Raw genomic sequence first — 6403 nt, 5'->3', positions numbered from 1 at the left:
GTGACACCGACCACCCTTGGTTGGTAGCCCAATCAGCCACCTTGGAAAGAGAAGTGGGGAATTCTAATTTTACGTGAACGTTCCAATTTCTTAAGCTGGCAACTAATGCGAATTTCAGATGTTTGGGCCAAACCAGAGAGGCGGTCAGGTCTGGTGTCCAGGCCACTGGGCAGCACTTGGCTCCTCTGCAATGGTTTGGTCGCTGGGCCAACCCAGACCCTCCACCTCGTGACCATGGCCTCCACCCTGGGTGCAGGCCACAGCCCCCACCACCATCCAAGCTGCCATGCAGGGGCACCCGTGCTGGACCAAACCATCACCTAGTGCGGGAGCGGAGGTGCTGTTGGATTGACCATCGCCGAGCAAGTGGGGGAGCTCCTAGTGTGAGCACCCCTCCCTGTGGAGCCATCCGTTGCCTTGGAGCTGCCACTCCAAACCATGCTGCAGGCTGCAGGGAAAGCAGCGCGGAGAGCTGGTGCTGCACTGGGTCCGTTTGCCCTGAGCCTGGGCCTGGGTGCTGAGGCAGGACCCAAAGCCTTCACGGGGAGTTTGCAGGAGCTCAGTGCGGGTTCTGTTCAGGCTTGGCGCAGAGTTGTGTGTTGTCACCGCTCACTGGGTGGGGGAGTATTGAGCACAGCTCAGCCCAGCTGTAAGGGGACCTTAGGCGTCTGGGCAGGTGAAGGGGGCGGGGGCGTGCTTGGGTAATTCCGACGTCACCCCACTTGGTTGTTTGTGTTTTTTTTTTTCAGCCCACAAGAAGTCATAACTTTATTAATGATAGAAACAGTACTAATTTCAAACCAAGCTGCAGTAACTCTTTTAAAACACACAAAAAAGGGTCCTCCTATTTAGATAGTTACATTGTTAATTCCATAATAGCATTTACAATATCATTACTGTTATTCTTCAGGGCTTGGACTGCCTTTGCTCTTGACACATTTGCTTGTGACATGACCAATTCTATGTCCTTAACTTCCACACCTGTTTCATCAACCTCTTCCTCTTCACTCTCCTCTTGTACAGTTGGAGTCTGTGTTTTCTTGAATGTTTGAGACAGCTTCACCTTGAACTTTGAATTTCTCAGCAGCTGCTAGCTGTGCTTGCTGAGATAAATCCTCAATCTTGGTTTCCCCAAAAACTATGTAGGTATCTGAAGCAGGGCTCTTGTAGACATCTGGTTTTGTGATGACAAAGAGGATATTCTTAGATTTCCATATAGTGACCCTAGTAACCCCTGTAACCTGCCGAAGACCCAGTTTGGACATAGCTTTCCGTGCCTTATTTTCACTCCAGCTCTGTTTTGCTTTACTGACTGGTTCTTCATTGATTTCAGATGCCACCGCCAGATGGGCTTGTTGTGTGGTTGCCTGTGTGGAATCTTGTTCTTTGAGTTCTGGTACTGATTCATCACTCTCAGATTCTGTTCCAGACCCTGTCTCAGCCTGGGGCTGTGGCAACTCTTGGTCTGTAGCAGGGACGGTTTCCGTGGCTTCACCGGACATTTCTTCTTTCACGCTCCTCTTCACTTCACAGAGAGCAGACTTCCCATTTCCCAGGGGTTCCTCTCATTCCAGGTTTCCAATCCCACATGGGCAGCAATTGGCACTGCATTCACACCCCGAGAGAGGAGCCCGGTCTGGCTCCAACCATGGGAGACTGCAGACACTACTTTGAATCACCTCCCTTCCACCATTCATGCTACCTGGGCTGGACCTCTAGGACTCCCGTTTGCCGACTTTCGGGAATCAAGAGGGAAAAAGAGGGTGTTTTAAGCCACAAATACTCATCACAATAAGAATGACTTGTGCATGTGGGGGGGGGCATATTTTCAAGGCCGTGACCCCTTAACCTCCTACAGGTTATCCTGAAGCTGTTCCCAACAGCAGACACACTTCGCTTCAGCCCCCAACACCGCAAGGCTCCCATCACGCCAGCCCCAGACTAACAGCCTGGCCTGCAGCCCTCCTGCCCTGCTTTTGCCAGGACACCAATAGCAGACCCCATTTTGTCCAGAGACACCAAAGCCACAATTCCCAGGGCCGAGTAGGAACCAGGCGGCCACATAAAGCCTCTAACTCTCTTTAGGTCTCAGTCCTCCGGGGTGGCTTAGTCCGCAAGAAGGTGGATGGTTGCAGATAGAGTAACAGTGAAGACACAACTTATGCAGGGGATGCGGAACCAAGATCCCCACTTGGTTTTAAACACAAGCCCACCTTGGGGTGCAGACAGGCCTTGAAGGTCTTGTTTCCTTCTGTCTGCTCACATTCAAGTGCCTAGCGCTGTGTAAGTGGACACAGTGCGCCTGGTGTTTGGTCGTCCCTCTGGTCGCTTGGTCATTGGTTTTTATTTTTTTACTACATTCTTTCCGTGTACTGTGATCACACTTCATCTGGAGCAGGGCAGGCTTGAGTGACCTTGTGGAGCATCTAGGGAGGGGAAGCAGCCACAGAGCCCAAGGCCAAGTTCCAGGAGGCCGGCAGTGCTGTCGGGATCATGCCAGCAGTGCTGGTCTGTTGGTGCCTTGCCTGTACTCTTGAGATTGACCCTGCAGGACTACTAAGGGAGCCAGTCTCCAGTTCTGCCTTGCCTCCGCCACCAATTGATTGCAGTTTGAGGGCCAGGAAGAGGGACCAAGAGGTCTGCCTTCCAGCTGCTTGCCAGTCACCGCTCTCCAGTCACCATTGCCACTGATTGATCACCTCCCACTCCCTCAGCTCCCTATTCTGGCGTTTGGTTGAGCCTTCGATTGTTTTGGACATTATGGACCCTGGGTTTATATATATATTAGGACTAGGGGCCCAGTGCATGAATTCATGCGCCTTGAAAGGAACTGTGGGCTGTGAGGCTATGGTAGGCACAGAGACAGGTCTCGGCCCATCCTCTGCACCCCCAGCTGGCCCCTCCCACCACAGCCCCCAGTCCCCTGTCTGCCGACAGCCCCACTCCTGCCACTGCTCTCATGCGCTGATGGCGCTGGCCCCGCTCATACCTGCTGAAGGTGCAGAATGATATATATATATATATTAGAGGCCCGGTGCACAAAATTCGTGCATGGGGGTGTGTGTCCCTCAGCCCAGCCTGCACCCTCTCCAATCTGGGACCCCTCGAGGGATGTCCGACTGCCCGTTTAGGCCCAATCCTGATAGGATGCGGGGGATGCGGAACAAAGATCCGCATAGGATCCTGATAGGATTGGACCTAAACGGGCAGTCGGACATTCCTCTCACAATCCAGGACTGCTTGCTCCCAACTGCTTCCCTGCCTGCCTTACTGATTGCCCCTAACAGCTTCTGCCTGCCAGCCTGATCACCCCCTAACCACTCCCCTGCCAGCCTGATTGCCCCTAACTGTCCTCCCCTGCAGGCCTGGTCACCCCTAACTGCTCTCCCCTGCAGGCTTGATTGCCCCCAACTGCCCTCCCTTGCAAGCCTGGTCCCAACCAACTGCCCTCCCCTGCAGGTCTGGTCCCTCCCAACTGCCCTCCCCTGCTGGCCATCTTGTGTCCACATGGGGCAGCCATCTTGTGTGTTGGAGTGATGGTCAATTTGCATATTACTCTTTTATTAAATAGGATAGAGGCTTGGTGCACAGGTGGGGGCTGGCTGGTTTGCCCTGAAGGGTCTTCCGGATCAGGGTGGGGGTTCCCTTGGGGTGTGGGGTGGCCTGGGCAAGGGGCCTGTGGTGGTTTTCAGGCCAGCCACGACCCCCGACGACCCAAGTGGAGGCCCTGATATCTGGGAGTTATTTATCTTCTATTATTGAAACTTTGTAGCCTTGAGCAGAGGCCAGGGCCAGCCAGGGCGGATGGGAAGCTTGGCTTCCTCCATCGCTGGGGGCAACCCAAGTTTCCTGCTTGCTCCAGCTCTGTGGCTGCCACCATATTTGTTGGGTTAATTTGCATACTCACTCCTGATTGGCTGGTGGGCATGGCTTGTGGGCATAGTGGAGGTACAGTCAATTTGCATGTTTCTCTTTTATTAGATAGGATATATATATACTGAGTGGCCAGATTATTATGATCTCTGAATGCATAATAATCTGGCCACTCAGTGTATATCCTGTATAATAAAAGGCTAATATGCAAATTATCCCCTCAACCAGGAGTTCCACCAGCATGCAGGACAGCCAACCGCCCATGTCCCCTCCCCCTGGCCAGGCTGGTCGGACCCCAGCCATGCACGAATTCATGCACCAGGCCTCTAATATATATATACTGAGTGGCCAGATTATTATGCCTTTAGAGATCATAATAATCTGGCCACTCAGTGTATATATATCACATTTTCTTTATCCGTTTATCTGTCAATGGACATGTAGGTTGTTTCTATATCTTGGCTACTGTGAGTAATGCCATGATGAACATGGGTGAGTAGATATCTCTCTAAGATACTCACTGTTTTTGGAAATAATGTTTGTTCAGATCCTTTGACTATTTTTAAATTGTGTTGTTTGTTTTTTTACAATTCACTTAGATAAGTTTCTAATATATTTTGGATATTCACCACCTATCACATATATCATTTGCAAATATATTTTTCACATTCTTAAGACTGTTTTTTATCATTTTATTGATAGTTTCTTTTGTTGTGCAGAAGATTTTTAAATTTTTGTAGCTTCACTTGTTTATCTTAGCATTTGTTGCCTATGTTTTTGGTGTGATATTCAAAAAAGCATTGTGAAGATTTAAAAAAGGAGATTTTTCTTTGTTTTCTTCTAGGCAGTAACATCAACAAAATTGTAACATTGGTCATTCCAAACTCTTCTCCACCTCACAAGAAAACCAACTAACTACTATCCATAGGCAAGACACATTGGCAAAAATCCCTGAAACCAGGGATTATGTTGAAGCACTACCCTGGAATGCAGACGCAAAGAAAACATAAATGGAAGAGTAAGAAGAGTGGCCACACTCTGCTCCAGAAGAGCACCACACAAAGACAGCCCCATGCCCCCTGGTACTACAATTTCTCCAATGGGAATAAAAAGCCCAAGGTCAACATCCAGCTCCTCTAGTGTTTCTGAATGCTTCTCAGGAAACCCATACATAAATCACATCAAAAAAACAATTGGGGAAGTTTGTGGGGCTTGATTACTGGGTATATGATAGAGACAGAAAAAGCAGGTAGGACATATACCAGGTAGCAACCAGTTCCAAATCTTGCTGCACCTCATTTTTGCTTTCAGTGGTATAGGAACAGAGATCCAAGCCGGCAGTCCTGTCCTTCTGCATGCTGAGCTAGTGGATTTTTCTGGCCAGGTTGGCAATTATGCTTGATTTCTGTCCCCAGCCAGTGAGTTGTACCAGACTTGGAGCTTGCTCTATGGCCTTGCCTATGCAGAGAAGCAAATTATTAGCTTGACCTAAATGCTTAGTTTAACCTCCAGTCTCACCTAAACAGGAACCCTGGCCAGAGAACCTAGGCAGCTGCATAACCTACCATATAACACAGTGTATGCAGGTAAGGACCACAACCAGCAATCCCACCCAGTTATGGAGTATAGCCTTTGATTCCATCCAATGAGGGAGACTGGGCAGTGGCCCAGCAAATGCAAAGACCAATCTATAGTCCAATCTAAAGTTAGGGTACACCTGGAGGCATCTCTTGCAACAGAGCTCAGCCAGCAACATTGATCCACAGCAGAACACATTCTGTGACCCTGTCCAACTCTGGGGCACAACTCAACTTGTGGCCCAAAATAATAGGATAGCATAGTTTGAGACCCCACCCAGTCAGAAAAAAATGCAAAACCAAGCCACATAAACCTACAACCCTGCCAGAGAACACAGCCTGTGACCTCAACAGAGCAGAGGTATATGCCAAGCCCAGTTAGTGGCCCCACTTTATTGTGGAGCATAGCAATTAACCCCACCCAATAAGGAAGTACACCAAATTACCAAGCTTAAACAGAGAGCCCAGCCAGCAGTCCCAACCAACTATACTATCCAGAGAGCAGCATTCCTTTGACTTAAGAACATTGGAAGGGTTTTTGCCCAACTGCAGATTCCCAAAACAAGTCCCTCCTTCCATGAATGCTACAAACCTCCCCATCTAGAACATTAAGCTTAGGTAACTGGCAAGGGCTTTTCCTTGCCAAAGTAATGCTTTAACTCTAGTACAAGAGACTGCTTACTCAAATCCACAGATATCAATGCAAGGATTAAAGGATCAAGAAGAATCAAGTAAACATGACACCACCAAAAGAAACCAATAATTCCAATAACTGACCCTAAATAAATAGAGACTTATGAACTGTCTGACAAAGAATTAAAAATAACCTAAATAAAGTTTAGTGAAGTAAGGGTACAAGAACACACAAACAGAAAACTAAATGAAATTAGAAAAATAATCCATGAATAGAATGAATAGTTCAACAAAGAAATAGAAATGATTAAAAAAGATAT

General features: G+C 48.5%; 1 pseudogene across 1 annotated transcript; it reads right to left on the bottom strand.

The window, feature by feature from the left end:
* Positions 1-847: 847 nt before the first annotated feature.
* On the bottom strand, positions 848-1502 carry LOC308239612 (nascent polypeptide-associated complex subunit alpha-like; annotated as a pseudogene). Its single transcript has one exon. The product of its transcript is annotated as a nascent polypeptide-associated complex subunit alpha-like (transcript).
* Between the last annotated feature and the right edge of the window lie 4901 nt (positions 1503-6403).

Source organism: Plecotus auritus, assembly GCF_963455305.1.
Source record: "Plecotus auritus genome assembly, chromosome: X".
Classification (NCBI taxonomy): domain Eukaryota; kingdom Metazoa; phylum Chordata; class Mammalia; order Chiroptera; family Vespertilionidae; genus Plecotus; species Plecotus auritus.
This window is presented reverse-complemented; position numbering and strand designations above follow the sequence as displayed.